Raw genomic sequence first — 23,150 nt, 5'->3', positions numbered from 1 at the left:
TTATTCATGATTCGCATAGCAATTGATCCAAAGGAAGTAAAACTGAGATAAAATTACCTGGAAGGGTAGAACTGAACGTCATATTTAAACCATTTATATGGACATAGAGACTTCATGAGTTCACGTACTCGTGTACCTGCGGTTGGACCACTGAACGCATCACTCCCTAGTAAATCCAACCCTATGAGCACATTCAAAGCTTGGCACATCTTCCTTGAGTTCACGTATGGTGCCAGGCCAAGGTCGCCTAGGCCACACGATACAGAACTTCTCGCTATCATATCCTCTGCCATCTTTACCTGCAAATTCAAACGGGTTTCAAATGGGTTGGTTACTGTTAGAGAGCTGCAACGTTTGTGATATTTCAGTGGTTGTGGCAGCTGTGAGAAGCGAACTGGTCACCTTGATTCTTAACGCTTCTACATCGGATTTGAGGATTCTGTTGTCTGTGACTGCAGTACTGAACTGTTGGTTGGCATCTGAAAATTGCTGGAACAGTGTTGCGTTTTCACCTTTGAGTCGTTCAACCTGATAACGAGGAACCATGTCAGTGCGCATCCTACAAACTTGCAGTATACATCATTGGTTGGAAGTCATTCCTAGCCAAGAGAGTGAGGTGGTTATGGTACCTATGACTCAAGGTCAGACAACTGTGCCTGTTTCCTCCTCCTAGACTGCCGCACAGACTCCCTGTTGGACACCATCCTGAAATTTACAAGAGCAATGCATCCCACAACAAAAAGTGACCTCTCTGTTCAGACATTTGTTGGAAACTTGGATAATTTTGACACAGGCTTGATCTATTCGTACCTTCTTATTCGCTTCGTCTCAATGGATCTGTTACCTCGCTCGTATGGAACTCCCTCTACCTCATACAACGATTCGCTATCAGAGTCTGACTCGCTGTAACACCCCTGGTGTTACGTAAACTAAAACTCTGACATGTCATCATAAGCATCTGCATTAATGTGCTTGTTACACCTAGAATGCATTTACTAGGTTAAAACTTTACAAAAAGTGTGATGTTGTGTGTTGAGTAATGGACTTAGTTAAGGACCTGGTTTAAGCAAAATGAGGGAAGATCATCTCTTGAGCAAGTAATATGATGACTTGGAGTCTTAAGTATTAAAGGAAAGCTTTAAGAACCTGGAATTATTTGTTTTGAAGTATTAGTCTAGTGGAAGTAACACTTGAGGAGATGGATCACCTCAAAGCCCTAAGGTGGGGTTTGAGAGTTTAATTGGATTTGTGCATAAGCAAACAACTTCTAAACCAGCAACACTGTGGACATAAGCTTCCTATGCTAAAGCTAGACCTTAGGTCCAAGAACAACTTGGGATGGAATGGTGGATTGAAGTTGAGAGATGGTGTGGAGAAACCCTAGTCATATGTGAAACCCTAAAACTAGCCCAAAAGAGGAATTCAAAATCTAGAAATAATTTGACAAAGGTCCATATATCAAAGTTGTGGAGCTTGGAAAAGTGAATCAATTTCTTACTTGGAGATTCCCATGTTGTGTGAAGAAAATTGGAGTAAATCACAAAAGTTCAGTTTTGAGCTCAAATTGGAATTGTTGAAAATAGTAGTAACTAGGCAATTTTGGTCCTTTATAACTTCTGATCTATAAACATTTTGAAGGTGGTCATTGTAACAAAGTCATAAAGCTATGTGAGGGGTGTGACTTTGATTGAGTAACCTAGCCTTAAATCTATATGGAATTTGGAGAAGAGCTGGTCTAAAGTAGAGCTGCTGGAAAGTGTGGAGTTCAGACTTAATAAAATTCAGGGTCTGAATTTCAGTATTTTGTGCAAACTTTGGGCTAGTGTAGTTTGGAATCCAAGAGGTTTTGGTCAATGGTCACTATATCAAACTTGTAGAGGAGCTATAGAAGTATAAACTTTATTAAGAAACTTGCCCCTAGAAACATTTGGAATCCAGGCGAAAGAGTGGTTTAAAGTGGTGCTGCTGTGTTTCTGAATTTTCAGATTGGAAACAGTAACTGAATTTCGGTGTGGATAGCAGTTTTGGAGCTGGTTAGAGGCTGCTCTGTAATGTTTTGTGCGGAGATGCTTATAGAGAAGTTGAAGCCTATATGATAGTGAACAAATCTACTAAAGTGTCTTTGACTTGATTCCACACAGAAAATGGAGGAAAACTTGTTCAAAGTTGGACTATTTGTGGCTGAAACTGAATTATATTCAGTTATTGAAAACTGAATTTCAGTGAAAGGTGCTGAGTTTGAAGCCCATTTGTGACTGATTCATGTCGATTTAGACTAAGGGTTCCATATCAAAGTTGTAGACCATAGTAAAGTTAACAAGTTTGCTAAAGTGACATGGACCTGGTTTCACATAAATTTGGGAGTACAAGTGACCAAAAGGTGGACTGTCAGGTGTTGGGATTCAGACTTAGAATAATATTTAAGTCTGAATATGTGTGTTTTTACCCAACTTTGGGGCCTTGTAGTAATATATCCAAAGAGATTTGGGTTAGGATTCTGTAGCAAAATGATAGACCAAATGTATATGAACAAGTTTTGTGCAAATATTGGGCTTGCTACTGTACGCGATTTAGAGAATAGTCTGCTGCAAAATCCTCTGTCAGACTTATTATGGGCTGTTTTAGTGCACTGAAAATCTGTTTCAGGGTTGTGTTTAACTAACTTTGGAGCTCTGTGGTAATTAATCCATGGAGATTTTTATTAAGAGCTCTATGGTAAAGTCAAAGACCATTTGAAGGAGAGCAAGTCTTATGCAAAGTATTGGCTTGCTACTGTGTATAATTTGGAGAAAAATGAGTGACAAAACACTCTGTCAGACTTAGTGTGGTGCCGTTTCAGATTTCTAAAACTGAATTTTCGGTGTCTTTGGCTGTACTTTGAGGTACCATATCTTTTGTTATATACGTTTTTAGTCCAGGGTTGCTATACAAAAGTGGTGGAGCTACATATAGAGAGGAACTTTGGTTAAAAGAGGGTGATCTGTTACTGTGTGAAATTGTGAGATATTAGAGACTGAATAGAGAAGAGTGAAAAGGGGGCAGCAGGTCTGATGAAGTTGGATTCAGTGGTGGTTAAGTAACTGAAGAAGAATTTCTTCTCCTTGTGAATTGCACGTGTGGGTATAGATGGAGATAAGGTTGTAGTGCAGGGTTAAAGATCTAGAAATCTCATCTCTTGTGAAAATATCAAGTTTTGGACTGTTTATGGGTATTGAGCAGTGCAGTCTTAGCTATTGGCTCTTTAATGGAATGAACCGGATAAACAAAGGATATAGTGGCCTCACTCCTAAAATATCAAACCGTAGACCCCCCCCCCCTTTTTGTGCTTAGCCATAGGTGGAGTTTCTAGCCACTCTTATTCTTGTCTATGTTCACTGCACATAGGGGATATTTTGAGCTATGGAGCTGATCCAATCCCTTGTTTGAGCTGGGATATAACCTGAGTGAAACTGATGCATGAAAGCCACGTAGGCTAGTTTATGTGTTGCTGGCACACTGTGAACACATCTCCACTGCATGTTGAGCTCGAACAGGGATATTTGTCCCATGTTCAGTTGTTTAAAAGGCTTAATTGAGTGAAGTTTTCCTCCCTGCCCTGAACTCTACCTACAGACCACTGTAAAGAGTATGAAATTCGTGTATTCTTGCTGGTGTAACCCCCTCCTCCAGTCCTTAGCTTTGCTCTGACCAAGAACCGAGTGCATCAAGCCCTGGGTGGTGACCACAACTGCAGATCCCCCACCTCACCATGGCCAAGGATTTTCGAAGGTTTTCTCAGTTATGTGGTGTCTGTTCCGTGCTCATCTAAGATCAGTGGTGCTCGCCAAGTTAGTTTTCCTAACTCTACTGCTTTGTATTGCTCTGATCATGGCCGCGCCACCGTGGTCTGACGCCGCGGACGGTCCTGCCGACGACCCGTCAGCTGGCGCTTTCCCTTAGCAAATTCGCGCAAGCACCGGGATGTAGGAAGGTCCGCGGTGCTCTATGTGCTTCTAGTTGGAGCTCTACTGTTCTGTTGTCCTAGGATCGAGTTTATCATGTCGGATCCCACTGGCGTCGTGGTCAGAGCCTGTGAGTGCCTGACATGGGTGATGAAGGGTTGTGCCCGGGTTGTGTTGGCCGCGGACATGTCTCAGTAGTAGTTGGGGGACGCTGGAGAGTAGCGCGACGCGGTCGTAGGCGCCAGGTCGCCGGAGTAGCGCGATGGGCATCTAGTTCGAGTCTTCTGAAGTTGGTTGTGAAGTCGGGTTGGATGTGTTAAATCAAGATCTCTCTAAGTGAAGTTGGTTGTAGGATTTTTAGAGCTGTCAGTAAATATTAAGTGAACTAAGGGTGCTCTTAAAAGACTATTAGAATTTTAGAAATAAGAATTGAGCACCAAAAATCATGGAAATTTTTGGAGAAATTTGTTATCAGAAGCTGATCACTTGGTAAAAGTTTGGAAGCTTTTTGCTCTAGAAACCTTGTAAGCCCCAAAATAGAGTGGTTAATCCTTAATCAAGTGTGGGTTAATGCTTTGGAAATGATATAAGTTTACCTAAGGAAGAGGTGCAGTTGCTTAAGAAGTTTTAATCTTTTGGGATGAGATCTAAGATGTATTAGTTCTCTGGTTTGCCTAAGTGAATCCAATTTGGCCACTTATTAACTAGTGTTTCCGTATGAACTTGTACGACGCTTCGCTGCTAGGTGTTTAATTCGCTATCGCGTAGCATTATTTAGGTTTATGATATTCCTATCTATATGCATTCATGTGCATAATGCATTTCATTCAGGTACATTAAATAATCGCGTAATGCGGAAGATGAGCCAAGTCGACCCCAAGCGCGGGCTAATCCGCAGGATGAAGCTGATAGACCAACCTGAAGATGGTTAAATCACGCAAGTGCTCAGTCGAGGGATACTCGTCAAACGGACGTCGTCTAACAAACACTAACCTAGTGTTTATCACAGGCAAGCCCCAGTGCATGCAACCCCTTCCTTGTGATTTTAAATATTTTTACACACTTTAAGTCTAGCGAAATGTGCATTAGGTTTATAGGAGTTGCTTGGAAACCCTTTGATGCATTGCCTTCCTTGATATCCATTCCTTTATAGATACTTCTGGTGAAGTATCAAAAATATGATTTACAAAAATGCTTAGCCCGCTTAAATCTTGTGGATAGAAGTTGTCTTTTGCAATACTGCCTAGCTCAGGGGTTATCCTGAGGAAGGATGGCTTCTACCTGCAAGAATATATTTTCTTTGGGAGCATGGTGGGATCTTACTGCAAAGTTCCCTGTGATGCTCTTTCCATCCTAAGGAACACAAACAATCCTAAGGATGGAAGTACTTAAATCGGGACTTGGGCTAGGAACAGGTGATGTTCTACCCAGGTTGATTAAGGATTGGATGCGTATGTAGGCTTGATGATCGAGGACCCTTTAACTGGTCACATGCCTCGTCATGGGTAAGCCTTGCCTCGGGCAGACTAAGGCCAGAATAAGATAACACGAAATGGGCGTGGAGCGGTGGCGAGAGTAGCGTGTACCCTCCGTAGCAAGAGGCTGGACGGTGGTGTATCTGTGCTCTCGACTTGCGTGAACCTGATCTGGTCTTAAGAACCCCGGTGGCGGGTTGACATATGCAAGGGTTAAGTGCTATATATGTCGTGTGATCGGAGATCCTCAGCTGAGTATAATCGATTCGGATCGCCGTACCTTCGCGGTTATGAAGACTTGGTCACTGCCCTACAACCTAAGTCAGGATGTGAACATTATGAATAAAAATGATGTTGTATTGATGAGATGGTGAAATTAGACTAGATGCAAATAGAGTCTATTAATACTTAATATGGTGTTAAACTATTGAAAGTAAGGACTCACTTTAGTAAGCTATTTCTGCAAAAGTATCTAAGTTGATTCTTGCTAAAGCCTCTCCTTGATTCCTAAATCCAGCATACCCTTGAGAGTCTTTTCTTTAGTCGGGTAAGTCTTGCTGAGTAATTCCATACTCAGGGTTTTATTCCTTGTTGTTTTTCAGGTCCTAGTTTTGTGCTGCTGATGATGGTGTTAAGTGCCGGTGGGCTCGGCCTTCTTATAAGTTTAAGTAACTCCCTTATACTTCTTATTGAGGATGGTCATTTGAGCTAGCATATATTTCAAACTTATAATCACTCCGATAAAATAATGTAAAATTTTTGTAACTTGTAAAATTTGGTAATAATATTTCCGCTGCAAAAATATTGGTGTGTGTGATCTGTGTTACTTAATCCCGCGGTTCTGGTTGTAAGTGGTTTATCCGATGTCTTTGGGGCAATCGGACGGATCCTGTTAAGTTATTTAGTGCACATGCATAGCTGTCTGAGGTCTTTGAGACAAGGACAGGTGCATGTGGGCCCAATAACTTGGGAGGTTCTGCCAAACTCGCTTTCAAGAGCATGATTTGCTGAGATGGTTAGCCCGGGGCTAGCTGTGACTAGTGCAATACGGTAGGTGAGCAATACTTGACATGAGTCTATTTTGGATGTTTTTAAAAAAATCATGCATAGTTTGGATGTGATAGTAGTACTCTAAATTGGTTCGGCTAGCTGTTAACATATATTCAGATAGGCATGTTTAGCAATAGGATTCATGTGCAAACTGTCATAAATAGTTGATGGTTGTGGTGTCACATAATATCTGATCAACAGTTGATCATAATTACTTTACCCTTTGTACAGAGGTCACAGCATTTGACGACATAGTTAAATTCCAGTTTGTATAGATTGCAGGAGCAGGGCAGTATCATTTATGGCGCTTACCGGATATGGACGCTGCCTATGACATGACTGGGTTCGACCTGCGGACGTTCCCGTACCACCAACCGCTTCCATCCATGGTGTCCTGCTCGGGCGCGAGAAGATCTTTGGTTAATGAAATCACAAGTGTAGCGAACTCTATACAAACTGGCGGACGAAGTGCTGTATCGTCCATGGCCGCCGAGCATCCTCTTGTCCATGGCCGCCGCTGCTGCTACGGATCCAGCACCTGCACCGAGCGGTAGGGCCCACGCCGCGCCCGCTCGCGTCGGGGGGCCGGTGGGGCAGCGCGCCGCCACCGGGGCTGAGGCCGGGGGCCGTGTCCTGGAGAGGACAGAGAGGTGAGTCGGAGAGATGGTGACGAGAGCAGCGGTAGGGTTTAACAGAGAGAACCGTTCGGTGCAGGTGCCGCCATGGTAGCCAGAGGCCACGACCGCCCCGCCGGGAGGGCAGCGTGCCTCGCCCGCGCCGTCGGGTGGGGGCAGCGTGCCGCCACCGGGGCTAAGGCGGGGGGCCGCGTCCTGCGCAGGGGTGGCTGGTCGTGAGATCATGCGGCGATCTCGGGCGGGGTGGGTGGGTGGGGGCGGTGGGGTGGATCTTGTTGGCAAGATTTCCGCGGTGGGACGACGGGGCGGCGCGATGTGCGGGAGCGGGGGTATGGCGAGCAGAGGGTGGGGATCCACAGGGCGAACTGGCAGAACCGTGCACCAAATCACTGTGTGGACGCCTACGTTAAGGGCTTAAGGAATAGTAAAGATATATATATATACTAGCTGAATGCCCGTGCGTTGCAATGGGAATATATAATACCAGTATACTACGATAACTTATATACAAAATGTGTGTTATACCGTTATGAGAAAATGTTTCATAATCAATTTGTGATTCTGGCCATACATAAATTTTGTTATTTATAATCTATCTGTTTCACCACTACATTGCAACCATCAGTATCATGCAGACTTCGATATATGTCACAATTTGCATGGTCTCATCATTTGATAGCACATTTCACACATACCAAAAGAAATTTCCTCGTATATCGTTAGTTATCTGTCGGGGACCATAATTAGGGGTACCCTCAAGACTCCTAATCTCAGCTGGTAACCCCCATCAGCATAAAGCTGCAAAGGCCTGATGGGTGCGATTAAGTCAAGGATCGGTCCACTCAAGGGACACGATCTTGCCTCGCCCGAGCCCAGCCTCAGGCAAGGGCAGCCGACCCTGGAGAATTTATGTCTCGCCCGAGGACCCCCTCCAGCAACGGACACACCTTCGGCTCGCCCGAGGCCCAGACTTCACCAAGAAGCAACCATTGGCCAAGCCGCCACGCCGACCGACCGTATCGCAGGAGCATTTAATGCAAAGGTGGCCTGACACCTTATCCTGACGCGCGCCCTTCAGTTGACAGAGCCGAAGTGACCGCAGTCACTTCGCTGCTCCACTGACCGGCCTGACAAGAGGACAGCGCCGCCTGCGCCGCTCCGACTTTTGTGCCACTTGGCAGAGTGAGGCTGACAGCAGCCAAGTCCGGCCTTAGGCGCCATAGGAAACTCCGCTTCGCCCGACCCCAGGGCTCGGACTCGGGCTCAGCCCCGGAAGACGAGGAACTCCGCTTCGCCCGACCCCAGGGCTCGGACTCGGGCTCAGCCCCGAAAGACGACGAACTCCGCATCGCCCGACCCCAGGGCTCGGACTCGGGCTCAGCCTCGGAAGATGACGAACTTCGCATCGCCCGACCCCAGGGCTCGGACTCGGGCTCGGCCCCGGAAGACGACGAACTCCGCCTCGCCCGACCCAGGGCTCGGACTCGGGCTCAGCCCCGGAAGACGACGAACTCCGCCTCGCCCGACCCCAGGGCTCGGACTCAGCCCTGGCCTCAGCCGACGGTCTCTGCCTCGCCCGACCCAAGGGCTCGGACTCGACCTCGGCCTCGGAAGACAGACTCGACCTCGACCTCGGAGGAGCCTCCGCCTCGCCCAACCCAGGGCTCGGACCAACCACGTCACAGGAGGCGCCATCATTACCCTACCCCAAGCTAACTCAGGCTACGGGGAACAAGACCGGCGTCCCATCTGGCTCGCCCCGATAAACAAGTAATGATGGCGCCCCGCATGCTCCATGACGATGGCGGCTCTCAACCCCCTTACGGAAGCAAGGAGACGTCAGCAAGGACTCGATAGCCCCAACAGCTGTCCTTCCGCCAGGCTCCAGCGCTCCTCCGACGGCCACGACACCACACGAACCGGGTGCCAAAACCTCTCCGGCTGCCACGACGACATGTACTTAGGGCACTAGCTCTTCTCCGCTAGACACGTTAGCACATTGCTACACCCCCATTGTACACCTGGATCCTCTCCTTACGCCTATAAAAGGAAGGTCCAGGGCCCTCTTACAGAGGGTTGGCCGCGCGGGGAAGGACGGGACGGCGCTCGCGTAAGCCTCTCGCTCCCTCCCGCGTGGACGCTTGTAACCCCCTACTGCAAGCGCACCCGACCTGGGCGTGGGACAAACACGGAGGCCGCGGGTTTCCCCTTTTACGCCTGTCTCCCTCCGGCTTCTTCCCCCCTTCGCGCTCCGTCTCGCGCCGACCCATCTGGGCTGGGGCACGCGGCGACAATTTACTCGTCGGTCCAGGGACCCCCCGGGGTCGAAACGCCGACATTATCAGACACGTACCACCATACGCTTTTGCTTAAACAAAAAGGCAAGTGTGTGTTTACGAAGAGAATTAAAGGCAAACCGGCACAAAAGCTACCCCAACGGTGGCGAGGATGACGAACTGGTCATTGTTGTCGGTCCTCCTCTGCATCACCTCTGACGCCAAGATGACGCCACAGTCCTCGATATAGTAGTCATCGAACGTGCGCGACATACTAAGTACTAATGACTCTTGGCTGGGCTGTAAAACGAAGTGCACCCGGGCTCATCAGCAAGGTAGTACCCCTGACCATTGCACCACTGGATGCGCTACTCTTCTACATACATCGTGTTCGAGGACACTCATACAACGTCAGCAATGGCCATCGTCTTTGCGCACAAGAGTTCATGGCCAGTCAGTAGCGACTTACGTGGCAAGTTGGGCTTCAGGTGGACGATGAGCTGGACGACGTGATGGCGTCGTCATCGAATGCGGTGCCCAGAACAACCTGAGAGTCGCCACGTTGGCGACGACCATGAGGCCCCCTGCTTGACGATGGACAGCGCGGAGTAGCCGCTCTGCACCGCGTCCAAGCGACGGCTGCGCCGGAGCTTGTCGTACATAGCGGCACATGCGGCCACGTAGGACTATTTCTAGAGGTCGAACTGGCAGTCGCCAAGTTTCTTCTTATCGTCGATGAGCGACCCCGACGCGAGTTCCTCCTGCTAATAGTGTTTGTTCGGGGTTTTCAAGTAAGAAATATGGATTCATGTTTGGGGTTGGTTTATAAAAATGACTCACAAGTCAGATCCATGGAAAAAATATTACAAAGAATAAATATCACGCATGCAAAAAAGGAATTTAAGTTGAAAACATTATTCAAACAAAAGAAATTGCATGCAAGACTCTTCTTTAAATACTACTCCCTCCATCCAAAAATATAATTCAAGAATCTCGGTGATACTTATCTACTACCACGCATTGTGCAAAGGTAGCAGGTGGACTTGGGGAGAGATGTAGTAGATGTGTTTTCTGTTATAGATATAGACATAAACACACATGTAGTGTAGTGGTAACTACTGCTAGCATTTGTTTGAGAGGTTGTGAGTTTGAATCTCCTTGGGGGCATGTGTATTTTTTAAATTTTAGCTAGGCGTCGGTTGTTCGGGGGAATGGGAATGGGCTTTGCGGGGAGGAGGAATGAGAATGATAGATATACAATGGTGGCAGAACATGGGAATGGACTATGTGCAGGAGGAGGGAATCGGAAAGGCAGAACGCGGAATGGGCAGGGAATGGCAGAACGCGGAATGACCGACTACTATTGCAGTCTTAATAAATAGTATATATATATATATTATATTAGGAGCCCTGGGCTTCCAATAACTAGAGGAAGCCCAGGCCAGACAGTGCAATCCGGTTGAGCCGGACCAGGTCCACACGTCTATAAAAGGAAATCTGGAGTGCTAGGATTCAGTTTTCACGCCCCATCCGGATTCATTAGCGACGGCGTGTGCGACAACGGCGGTTGCCCTATAGTGCGCGCAGCGGTGGACCCCCGGCGGTGGCTGCGGCTCCTCGACCTCGACGTGCGGTGGCGGCGGTTCCTCGATCCGAAGTAGAGGCGACGGTTCCCAGGTCGGCGACAGCGGCTCCCCGGTCTAGAGGGCGAGCGACGACAGTGCCCCTGTGCGGACAAGCGGCGGCGTTCCCAGGGCCCCGAGGCGGCGGCACTTCCATGGCCGGCGAGCAAACGACGCCTCTCGATGTGCGAGTAGCGACGGCGACACACGAGGCGTGAGGTTCGAGCGGCGTCACGGAAGGTGTGAGGTGCGCGCAGCGACGATCGCGCATGACATCCTCCGATCCGGCGCAGTTCGAGCGGCTCCAATGACGACATACATCTGTGCTTATGTCGTCGACGATGTCCTCCGGCGACTACCTCCTTCGATTCATGTTTTCATTTCGATTATTGTGTTTTATGTCTATCATATGTATTATTTATGCTAAAAATTGTACGATTTTTTGCTTAAACACGGAGTTCGTATATCAGTTTGCTGCATGCATATTTTTGCATGCACATAGGAAAGGCAATTCTTTAATTTATGTTGTTCGTAATTTGTGCGCATGCAATGAAAACTCCCACGATTTTGCCATAATTTTTGGATCTGTATAAAAATAGAAACTGCTTGCATGCGGCTGCCATATTTTTGGGATGTGTCATAAAAATAGGATCGTAATAACAATCTACTAGAGCTATCAACCTCTCACATTGACTCGATCTTTACGCTTATAATTGAGGAATTTTATGATCAAAACTTAAGGTTTTACGCTCCACCCGGAGATGCGTCCACCAGTGAACAATATGCCAGATTTTTTACGCACTGTAACGAATTGCATAAATACCTACACCGTGTAGTATAATTTGTATCAGTATATATCATAAACTAGTTCTAATGCGTTTAGCTGCATGGCTGTTGGAGGAATCCTATATTAGAAGGAAATAAAACATTAAATACGATTTTTTGTTTCTATGCATGCAATTCATTTCCTTTCATTGCATATTCTTTCCATCATAAATTAGTGTACATGCAGCTGGTAACAGATTTTTATGCAGTATACCCAATTGCATAATTATATACACAGTATAGCATATTTAGTATCACTATATATCATAAAATAATCATTACGAGTCTAGCTGCATGGCTGTTGCAGCGATCCTAAATTTATGGAGGAAATAAAGCATTTAAAATAGAAACTACCACACATGCGCATGCAAGGAACTTGTTTGACTCATGCATGCATTTTGCCATAATTTTTGGATCTGTATAAAAATAGAAACCGCATGCATGCGGTTGCCATATTTTTCGGATCTACCATAAAAATAGGATCGTAATAACAACCTAGCAGAGCTATCAACCTCCCACATTGGCTAGGTATTTACGCTTATAATTGAGAGATTTTATGCTCAAAACTTAAGGTTTTTACGCTCCAACCTGAAGATGCATCCACCAGTGAACAACATGCTAGCTTTTTTACGCAGTGTACCGAATTGCATAAATACTTACACTGTGTAGTATAATTAGTATAAGTATATATCATAAACTAGTTCTAATGTGTTTAGCTGCATGTTTGTTGTAGGGATCCTATATTTATGAAGCAAATTAAACATTAAATACGATTTTTTGTTTCTTTGTATGCAATTCATTTCCTTTCATTGCATGTTTTTTCCATCATAAATTCGTGTCCACACAGCTGGTAACAGATTTTTACGCAGTATACCGAATTGCATAATTATCTACACAGTGTAGCATATTTAGTCTCAGTATATATCATAAAATGGTCCTTACGCGTCTAGCTGCATGGCTGTTGCAGCGATCCTAAATTTATGGAGGAAATAAAAGCAATTAAAAATAGAAACCGCCACACATATCTTTCCTAAATTTATGCGCATGCATTGGATCGTGTTTGACTCATGCATGCATTCCTTTTTTTTGCGCTAACAGACGTGGAGCAGGTGGCGCACCCGACAGGTTGGTTGGGCGCGCTGGGTTGAACCAGTTTGCAGGGGTGACCGACCTGGGCTTCCAATAGTTAAAGGAAGCCCAGGCCGACTATCCCACCAGCGCGCCCAACCAGGCTGTCGGGTGCGCCACCTGCCGCACGTCTGTTAGCGCAAAAAAAGGAACGCATGCATGAGTCAAACACGATCCAATGCATACGCATAAATTTAGGAAAGATATGTGCGGCAGTTTCTATTTTTAAATCCTTTATTTCCTCCATAAATTTAGGATCGCTGCAACAGCCATGCAGTTAGACGCGTAAGGACCATTTTATGATATATACTGAGACTAAATATGCTACACTGTGTAAATAATTATGCAATTTGATATACTGCGTAAAAATCTGTTACCAGCTGCATGCACGCGAATTTATGATGAAAATAATGTGCAATAAAAGGAAATGAATTACACGCATAGAAACAAAAAATCGTATTTAATGTTTTATTTCCTTCATAAATATAAGATCCCTCCGACAGCCATGCATCTAAACACATTAAATCTAGTTTATGATATATACTGATACAAATTATACTACATAGTGTAGGTATTTATGCAATTCGTTACACTGCGGAAAAATCTGGCATGTTGTTCACTGGTGGACGCACCTCCGGGTTGGAGCGTAATAACCTTAAGTTTTGAGCATAAAATCCCTCAATTATAAGCGTATATATCGAGCCAATGTGAGAGATTGATAGCTCTAGTAGGTTGTTATTACGATCCTATTTTTATGGCAGATCCGAAAAACATGGCAGCCGCATGCATGCGGTTATACAGATCCAAAAATTATGGCAAAATGCATGCATTAGTCAAACATGTTCCCTTGCATGCGCGTAAATTTAGGAAAGATATGTGTGACGGTTTCTATTTTAAATGTGTCGGCGTTTCGAGACCGGGGGGTCCCTAAGCCGACGAGTGAGTGTGCCGCGTGCCCTAGCCCAGATGGGTCGAGCGCGTGGGCGAGCGCGAAGGGGGGAAGCGAGGTGGCCGGAGACGGGCGTGAGAGAGGTGGAGATCCCGCGGCCTTCGTGTTCGTCCCGCGCCCAGGTCGGGTGCGCTTGCAGTAGGGGGTTACAAGCGTCCACGCGGGTGAGGGAAGCGAGCGGCCCCAAGAGAGCACCTGTCCCGTCCTCGTCCCCGCGCGGCCAACCTTCTCTAAGAAGGCCCTGGTCCTTCCTTTTATAGGCGTAAGGAGAGGATCCGGGTGTACAATGGGGGTGTAGCAGAGTGCTACGTGTCTAGCGGGGGAGAGCTAGCGCCCTAAGTACATGCCAATGTGGCAGCCGGAGAGATCTTGGCACCCAGCTGGTGTGGTGTCGTGGCTGTCGGAGGAGCAACGGAGCCTGGCGGAGGGACAGCTGTCGGAGCGGTTGGGTCCTTGCTGACGTCCCCCTGCTTCCGTAAGGGAGCTGAGAGCCGCCGTCGTCACAGGGCTATCGGGGCGCCATCATTGCCTATCTGGCGGAGCTAGCCAGATGGGACACCAGTCTTGTTCTCTGCGGCCCGAGTCGGCTCGGGGTAGGGTGATGATGGCGCTTCCTGTTGACGTGGCAGGCCTGTGCCCTAGGTCGGGCGACGTGGAGGCTCCTCCGAAGCCGAGGTCGAGTCTGTCTTCCATGGCCGAGGCCGAGCCCGAGCTCCTGGGTCGGGCGAGGCGGAGGTCGTTCGGCCGAGGCCAGGGCGGAGTCCGACCCCTGGGTCGGGTGAAGCGGAGTTCGTCGTCTTCTGGGGCCTAGCCCGAGTCCGAGCCCTGGGTCGGGCGGAGCGGAGTTCGCCGTCTTCCGGGGCCTTAGCCCGAGTCCGAGCCCTGGGTCGGGCGGAGCGGAGTTCGCCGTCTTCCGGGGCCGTAGCCCGAGTCTGAGCCCTAGGTCGGGCGGAGCGGAGTTCGCCGTCTTCCGGGGCTTTAGCCCGAGTCCGAGCCCTGGGTCGGGTGGAGCGGAGTTCGCCGTCTTCCGGGGCTTTAGCCCGAGTCCGAGCCCTGGGTCGGGCGGAGCGGAGTTCGCCGTCTTCCGGGGCTTAGCCCGAGTCCGAGCCTTGGGTCGGGCGGAGCGGAATTCGCCGTCTTCCGGGGCCTTGCCCGAGTCCGAGCCCTGGGTCGGGCGGAGCTTCCTATGGCGCCTTTGGCAAGGCCTGACTGCCTGTCAGTCTCACTCTGTCAAGTGGCACTGCAGTCGGAGTGGCGCAGGCGGCGCTGTCCTTCTGTCAGACCGGTCAGTGGGGCGGCGAAGTGACGACGGTCACTTCGGCTCTGCCGGGGGGCGCGCGTCAGGATAAAGGTGTCAGGCTACCTTTGCGTTAAATGCTCCTGCGACTCGGTCGGTCGGTGCGGCGATTTAGTCAGGGTTGCTTCTTAGCGAAGACAAGGTCTCGGGCGAGCCGGAGATGTGTCCGCCGTTAAAAGGGGGGCCTCGGGCGAGACGGAAACCCCTCGGGGTCGGCTGCCCTTGCCCGAGGCTAGGCTCGGGCGAGGCGTGATCGAGTCGCTCGTATGGACTGATCCCTGACTTAATCGAACCCATCAGGCCTCTGCAGCTTTATGCTGATGGGGGTTACCAGCTGAGAATTAGGCATCTTGAGGGTACCCCTAATTATGGTCCCCGACAGTAGCCCCCGAGCCTCGAAGGGAGTGTTAGCACTCGCTTGGAGGCTTTCGTTCGCACTTTTTTGCAAGGGGACCAGCCTTTCTCGGTTGCATTTTGTTCCGGTGGGTGCGCGCGAGCGCACCCGCCGGGTGTAGCCCCCGAGGCCTCGGAGGAGTGGTTTCACTCCTTCGAGGTCTTAATGCCTCGCGTAATGCTTCGGCTGGTCTAGTGGTTCCCTCATGCGAACTGGCCGTAGCACGGGTGCACGGTCGGGGCCCAAGTTCTCGGGCTGGTATGTTGACGCTGTCAACGGTTCGGCCGGAGCCGGGTTTGCGAGAGCAGCCCCCGAGCCTCCGCACAGGGCGAGAGGGCGATCAGGGACAGACTCGGCTTTTTTACATACGCCCCTACGTCGCCTTTCCGCAAGGAGGAGGGGGGAGTGCGCCATGTTACCCTCGATGGGCACCGAACATGGTGTCTCCGGTGAGCTGCAAGCGGGTAATCCGAGTGGACGTCCGTGCCCCGTTCGTTGGGGGTCGGCTAGGGGCCCAGAGGCACGCCCAAAAGTACCTGCGGGTGATCTGCCGGACCCGGTCCCCTGGCGACGGGGTCCGAGGGCTCGATGCCTCCCTCCGATGGGATTCCGTTACAAGATCGCTCCCGCTGGTCTCGGAAATGTCCTAGGGTACCTCGGGAGCGCAGCCCGAGCCTTGGTTATGTATCGAACGTACCCCTGGTCATCCCTCGCTCGGCGTCTGAGGCGACTGTGAACCCTTCGGGGGCCAGCCTTCGAACCCCTGATCAGTAATGGGCACGGAGCCCGAGTAGCCTGAGGCGGCCATGGAACCCTTCGGGGGGCCGGCCTTCGAACCCCTGACCAGTAGTGGGTGTCGGGCCCACGTGATCTGAGGCGGCTGTTGAACCCCTCGGAGGGCCAGCCTTCGAACCTCTGATCACTAGGGGGAGGCTCGGAGCCCGGTTCCTTCACAGGGAAGGATCCTTTTTGGGGTATCCCCCTTTCCCGGTCCCTGTTACAGGAGATAGAGAAAGAGGAAAAAAGGAAAAGGATTCGAAATCGAACGATGTGGCGTACCTTTTCTAGCGCAGTTGTTACGACGAAGGCGAAGCGTCGCCCGCTGCTCCTGCCAGAAGCGCCGCCTGTCTAGCCGCGGAGTTAATGCGACGGGGCGAGTAGTTGGCGGGGCGGCCGTTGCGCGTGCACGAGCCGTTCGAGGAACGGATCACGGGCGCGGTGTCTTCACGCCGTGAGAGGGGGTTCCCTTGCTGCCCCCGGATGGGACGTGAGCTTGGCTGACGACGTGACCGCTGCTCCCGCGCGCCTGCCACTGTCATTACTGCCGGCCCACTTTTGGCCGCGTTGGCCGCCGCGTCAGGCTGGCGCTGTTGGGTCACGCGCTGGGTCGCCTCGAGTCGCGGTATTGGTTCCGCAATCGAGGAGGCGCGGTGGTGGCGCAAGTGGCGGTGCAGTTGCTTGCATGCAGCATCCGGCACGCCGGTTGCGCGACGCGTGGGCCTGGGCCTCCATGCTGGCGTGTCGGGAGTCGGAGAAGCGCGTCCACTTGGCGCGGTTGCATGCCGCCTGCATGGCTGCTCGCCCCTTTCGCCCGTTGGTCTGGGCAAAAGTGGAGGGTCACTTGTAACCGCTGGGCGGTTGCGTGCACCACGCGCGGCGGTTTGGCTTCTTCTGTTGCTCCGCAGGCCCACCCCTATCGAGTGGGGTTGTTTGTACCTGCGAAGGGGGAACCGGAGTTCCGTTTGTATGGCACTTCGAATGCCAGGGTTTTTTGTTCATTTCGGCTTTCGGGGCCTGAACATGTATGTAATTACGGCACGGAGCCATGTTTTCTTCTCATTTTTGAGCGCTAAGACTCATCTGTTGATTATCTGAACCGCTTCACCAAGCATGAGTCGCCCCGTGTCAAGGTGACGAGTGAGGTATCCGTATCCCGGAGGCGTAGGAGTCCCTCGGCTCGATCGGCCTTGCTGTCCGAGGCTCCTCTAGCTTAGTTAAAGAGACCCCTCGGTCGCTCTTCGACGAGCCGAGGCCAGGGGTAGCGATATCAGTATGAACAGAGGCGGAGTCGGCTCGAAAATGAAACCTGGTTGGCCGGAGCCTAGCCGGGTTGTCCGTTAGCAGGACCGACGTCGGAGTTGATCAGCCGAGGCCTCAGGTCGGGCTGGCGCCCTTGGAAGATGGTTGGCCGAGGCCCCAGGGGTGACCGGCTGAGCCGCCTGCTCGGGCCGGATTCCCGGAGAAGTCCCTGGGAGCGATTGCCCGGGCGTGGTGATGACGTCGTCCTTCGGAGCGGAGAACCTCGGACCGCGTCGCCGTCCGAGGCTAGGTCGGGCCTCGTCGAAGGTGTCGTCGATGCCGAGGGTGTTGCAGCTCCCTTCCAGCGTGAAGACCCTTGCCTGCAGGATCAGATTGTCTTGTAGCGTGTGCCTTGTGCGGCCGCCGAGGCCAGAACACACACTCTCGCTGCGTTGTAAAGCTGCGTCTCTTTTCCTCTTGTTTCGAGTATCTGGACTTTTTGTCGGTAATAGGGATGTTTGTGCGAGCGAGAGTTGCTTCTCGCGGAAGGTGATGAGTGAGGTATCCGTATCCCGGAGGCGTGGGAGTCCCTCGGCTCGGTCGGCCTTGCCGCTTACGCGTACTTTCACCCGTCCATGAGGCCCTGTCACCGACTCGGTCGAGAAGGCTCGAAGGATCGCTTCGGCAGAAGGGCTTCCGAACGTAAAGACTTGTTCGATCCGCGGGGCCACTTTATCCGAACGCGAGTTACTTATCGCAGAAGGTGATGAGTGAGGTATCCGTATCCCGGAGGCGTAGGAGTCCCTCGGCTCGGTCAGCCTTGGCTGCTTACGTGTACTCCGTCGTTTCCAGGACCCACTTTTCGAAGTAGTCAAAAAGCACGAAAGATATTCTGGTAAAAGAGATCTTTTTTCGAGGAAAATTTTGACGCAGAGGGGGTTTCCCCCCTTTTAGCCCCCGAGGGAGGGTCGGGCTTTGCCGAGGCGAGGCCGACCCTTCCTTGTTGACTAAACTTTGCGTGGATGTGAGGTATATGAACAACTTGGAAACATCTTAAGGGTAGAAGCGACGTAGCTGTTGGATGTTCCAAGCGTTGCCGTAGACCTCGCCTTGACTGTTGGCCAGCTTGTACGTTCCGGGCTTCAGAACTTTGGCGATGACGAATGGCCCCTCCCAGGGGGCGTGAGCTTGTGCCTCCCTCGGGCGTCTTGCCGCAGCCGAAGCACCAGGTCGCCCACCTGGAGGTCTCGGGGTCGGACCCCTCGGGCGTGGTAGCGTCGCAGGGACTGCTGATACCGCGCCGAGTGTAGTAAGGCCCTGTCCCGAGCCTCTTCCAGCTGGTCCAGCGAGTCTTCTCGGCTAGCTTGGTTGCTTTGATCGTCGTAGGCCCTCGTCCTCGGGGAGCTGTATTCCAGGTCAGTGGGCATGACGGCCTCGACCCCGTAGACCAGGAAGAACGGCGTGAAACCCGTGGCCCGGCTCGGCGTTGTCCTCAGGCTCCAGACCACCGAGGGGAGTTCCTTCATCCATCGCTTGCCGAACTTGTTGAGGTCGTTGTAAATCCGAGGCTTGAGCCCTTGTAGAATCATGCCGTTGGCACGCTCTACTTGCCCATTTGACATGGGATGAGCTACGGCAGCCCAGTCCACCCGGATGTGGTGATCCTCGCAAAAATCCAAGAATTTTCTGCCGGTGAACTGGGTGCCGTTGTCGGTGATGATGGAGTTTGGGACCCCGAAGCGATGGATGATGTTGGTGAAGAACGCCACCGCCTGCTCGGACCTGATGTTGTTCAGGGGTCGGACCTCGATCCACTTGGAGAATTTGTCGACGGCGACCAGCAGGTGCGTGTAGCCCCCGGGCGCCTTCTGCAAGGGACCGACGAGGTCCAGACCCCACACAGCAAAGGGCCAGGTGATGGGTATCGTCTGCAGAGCCTGAGCGGGCAGGTGGGTCTGCTTCGCATAGAATTGACACCCTTCGCAGGTGCGGACAATTCTAGTGGCATCAGCCACCGCCGTTGGCCAGTAGAAGCCTTGCCGGAAAGCATTCCCGACGAGGGCTCGAGGCGCTGCGTGATGGCCGCAAGCCCCCGAGTGTATCTCTTGCAGGAGTTCCTGACCTTCGGCGATGGAGATGCATCGCTGGAGGATGCCCGAGGGGCTGCGGTGGTAGAGCTCCTTCTCATCGCCCAGCAAGACAAACGACTTGGCGCGTCGCGCTACCCGCCGAGCCTCGGCTTGGTCGAGGGGTAGCTCTCCTTGGCGGAGATATTGCAGGTACGGGGTCTGCCAATCTCGATCAGGCGTGGCCCCGCTCCGCTCTTCCTCGATGCGCAGCGCCTCGCCCTCGGGGGCCGAGGGTACCTCGGGCTGAACCGAGGACGCCTCGGGCTGGACCGAGGGTACCTCGGGCTGGACCGAGGGTGCCTCGGGTTCGGGCGTGTCGTTGATCTTGACGGAGGGTTGGTGCAGATCCTGGGCGAAGACGTCCGGGGGAACCGTCGTTCGCCCCGAGGCTATTTTTGCCAGCTCGTCCGCAGTCTCGTTGTAGCGCCGAGCGATGTGGTTAAGCTCGAGCCCGTAGAACTTGTCTTCCAGGCGCCGAACCTCATCGCAGTAGGCCTCCATCTTTGGGTCGCGACAGTGGGAGTTCTTCATGACTTGGTCGATGACGAGCTGCGAGTCGCCACGAGCGTCGAGGCGTCGGACCCCTAGCTCGATGGCGATTCGCAATCCGTTGATCAGAGCTTTGTACTCAGCCACATTGTTGGACGCCGGGAAATGGAGGCGTAGCACGTAGCGTAGGTGTTTCCCGAGGGGCGAGATGAAGAGTAGGCCCGCGCCGGCTCCCGTCTTCATCAGCGACCCGTCGAAAAACATGGTCCAGAGCTCCGGTTGGATCGGAGCCGTCGGTAGCTGGGTGTCGACCCATTTGGCTACGAAGTCCGCCAAGACTTGGGACTTGATGGCCTTCCGAGGTGCGAACGAGATGGTCTCGCCCATGATTTCCACCGCCCACTTCGCAATCCTGCCCGAGGCCTCTCGGCACTGGATGATCTCCCCCAGGGGGAAGGATGACACCACAGTTACCGGGTGAGACTCGAAGTAGTGTCGCAACTTCCGCCTCGTCAGGATCACTGCGTACAGCAGCTTCTGAACTTGTGGGTAGCGGATCTTGGTTTCGGACAGTACCTCGCTCACGAAGTAAACTGGCCTCTGAACGGGCAATGCATGCCCCTCTTCTTGCCTTTCGACCACAATCGCGGCGCTAACCACCTGAGTGGTCGCGGCGACGTAGACCAAGAGGGCTTCTCCATCAGCTGGGGGTACCAAGATAGGCGCCTTGGTGAGGAGCGCCTTCAGGTTCCCAAGAGCTTCCTCGGCCTCAGGGGTCCAAGTGAAGCACTCGGCCTTCCTTAAGAGGCGGTACAGAGGCAGGCCTCTTTCGCCGAGGCGTGAGATGAAACGGCTCAAGGCCACGAGACATCCCATGACCCTCTGTACACCTTTTAAGTCCTTGATGGGCCCCATGCTGGTGATGGCTGCGATCTTCTCCGGGTTGGCTTCGATGCCCCGCTCGGAGACGATGAACCCCAGGAGCATGCCTCGGGGCACCCCGAAGACACACTTCTTGGGATTGAGCTTGACGCCCTTTGCCTTGAGACACCGGAATGTCACTTCAAGGTCGGAGAGGAGGTCGGAGGCTTTCCTTGTCTTGACTACGATGTCATCGACGTAGGCCTCGACCGTACGACCGATGTGTTCGCCGAACACATGGTTCATGCACCGCTGGTACGTCGCACCCGCGTTCCTCAAACCGAACGGCATGGTGACATAGCAGTACATGCCGAAGGGCGTGATGAAAGAAGTCGTGAGCTGGTCGGACTCTTTCATCTTGATTTGATGATACCCTGAGTAGGCATCGAGGAAAGACAGGGTTTCGCACCCAGCAGTGGAATCCACGATTTGATCGATGCGAGGCAGAGGCTAGGGAACCTTCGGACATGCTTTGTTGAGACCAGTGTAGTCTACACACATCCGCCATTTCCCCCCTTTCTTTCTCACAAGCACCGGGTTGGCGAGCCATTCGGGATGGAATACCTCTTTGATGAACCCGACTGCCATTAGCTTGTGGATCTCCTCGCCTATCGCTCTGCGCTTCTCCTCGTCGAATCGGCGCAGAGGCTGCCTGACGGGTCGGGCTCCGGCCCGAATATCCAGCGAGTGCTCGGCGACATCCCTCGGTATGCCGGGCATGTCCGAGGGACTCCACGCAAAGACGTCGGCGTTTGCGCGGAGAAAGTCGACGAGCACTGCTTCCTATTTGGGGTCGAGCCCGGAACCGATCCGGATCTGCTTGGAGGTGTCGCCACTGGGGTCGAGGGGGACGGTCTTAGCCGTCTCCACTGGCTCGAAGTTGCCAGCATGGCGCTTCACGTCTCGCATCTCTTTGGAGAGGCTCTCCAGGTCGGTGAGGAGGGCCTCGGACTCGGCGAGGGCCTCGGCGTACTCCACGCACTCCACGTCGCATTCGAACGCGTGTTTGTACGTGGGGCCGACGGTGATGACCCCGTTGGGGCCCGGCATCTTGAGCTTCAGGTAGGTGTAGTTGGGGACGGCCATGAACTTCGCGTAGCATGGCCTCCCCAATACCGCGTGGTAGGTTCCTCGGAACCCGACCACCTCGAACGTCAAAATCTCCCTTCGGAAGTTGGAGGGCGTTCCGAAGCAGACAGGAAGGTCGAGCCGTCCGAGGGGCTGGACGCGCTTCCCAGGAATGATCCCGTGGAAGGGCACAGCGCCTGCTCGTACGGAGGACAGATCGACGCGCAGGAGCCTGGGGGTCTCGGCGTAGATGATGTTGAGGCAGCTGCCCCCATCCATCAGGACCTTGGTGAGCCTGACGTCGCCGACGATGGGGTCGACGACGAGCGGGTATTTCCCCGGGCTCGGCACGTGGTCGGGGTGGTCAGCTTGGTCGAAAGTGATGGGCTTGTCGGACCAGTCTAGGTAGACTGGCACCGCCACCTTCACCGAGCAGACCTCCCGGCGCTCTTGCTTGTGATGCCGAGCCGAGGCATTCGCCGCATGCCCTCCGTAGATCATGAAGCAGTCGCGGACCTCGGGGAACTCTCCTGCTTGGTGATCTTCCTTTTTGTCGTCGTCGCGGGCCCTGCCACCCTCTGCGGGTGGCCCGGCCTTGTGGAAGTGGCGCCGAAGCATGACGCACTCCTCGAGGGTGTGCTTGACGGGCCCCTGATGGTAGGGGCACGGCTCCTTGAGCATCTTGTCGAAGAGGTTAGCACCTCCGGGGGGCTTCCGAGGGTTCTTGTACTCGGCAGCGGCGACAAGGTCCGCGTCGGCGGCGTCGCGTTTCGCTTGCGACTTCTTCTTGCCTTTCTTCTTGGCGCCGCGCGGAGTAGACGCCTCGGGAGCCTCTTCCGACGGGCGGCCCTGGGGCTGCTTGTCCTTTCGGAAGATGGCCTCGACCGCCTCCTGGCCAGAGGCGAACTTGGTGGCGATGTCCATCAGCTCGC

The 23,150-nt window shown here is 52.4% G+C and overlaps 1 pseudogene; it reads right to left on the bottom strand.

The window, feature by feature from the left end:
* LOC103648607 (bZIP transcription factor RISBZ5-like) lies at window positions 1-6,950 on the bottom strand (annotated as a pseudogene).
* Between the last annotated feature and the right edge of the window lie 16,200 nt (window positions 6,951-23,150).

Source organism: Zea mays, chromosome 2 (assembly GCF_902167145.1).
Source record: "Zea mays cultivar B73 chromosome 2, Zm-B73-REFERENCE-NAM-5.0, whole genome shotgun sequence".
In the NCBI taxonomy this organism is placed as follows: Eukaryota; Viridiplantae; Streptophyta; class Magnoliopsida; order Poales; family Poaceae; genus Zea; species Zea mays.
The sequence above is the reverse complement of the archived record's forward strand: the minus strand, read 5'-3'. Positions and strand labels throughout refer to the sequence as shown.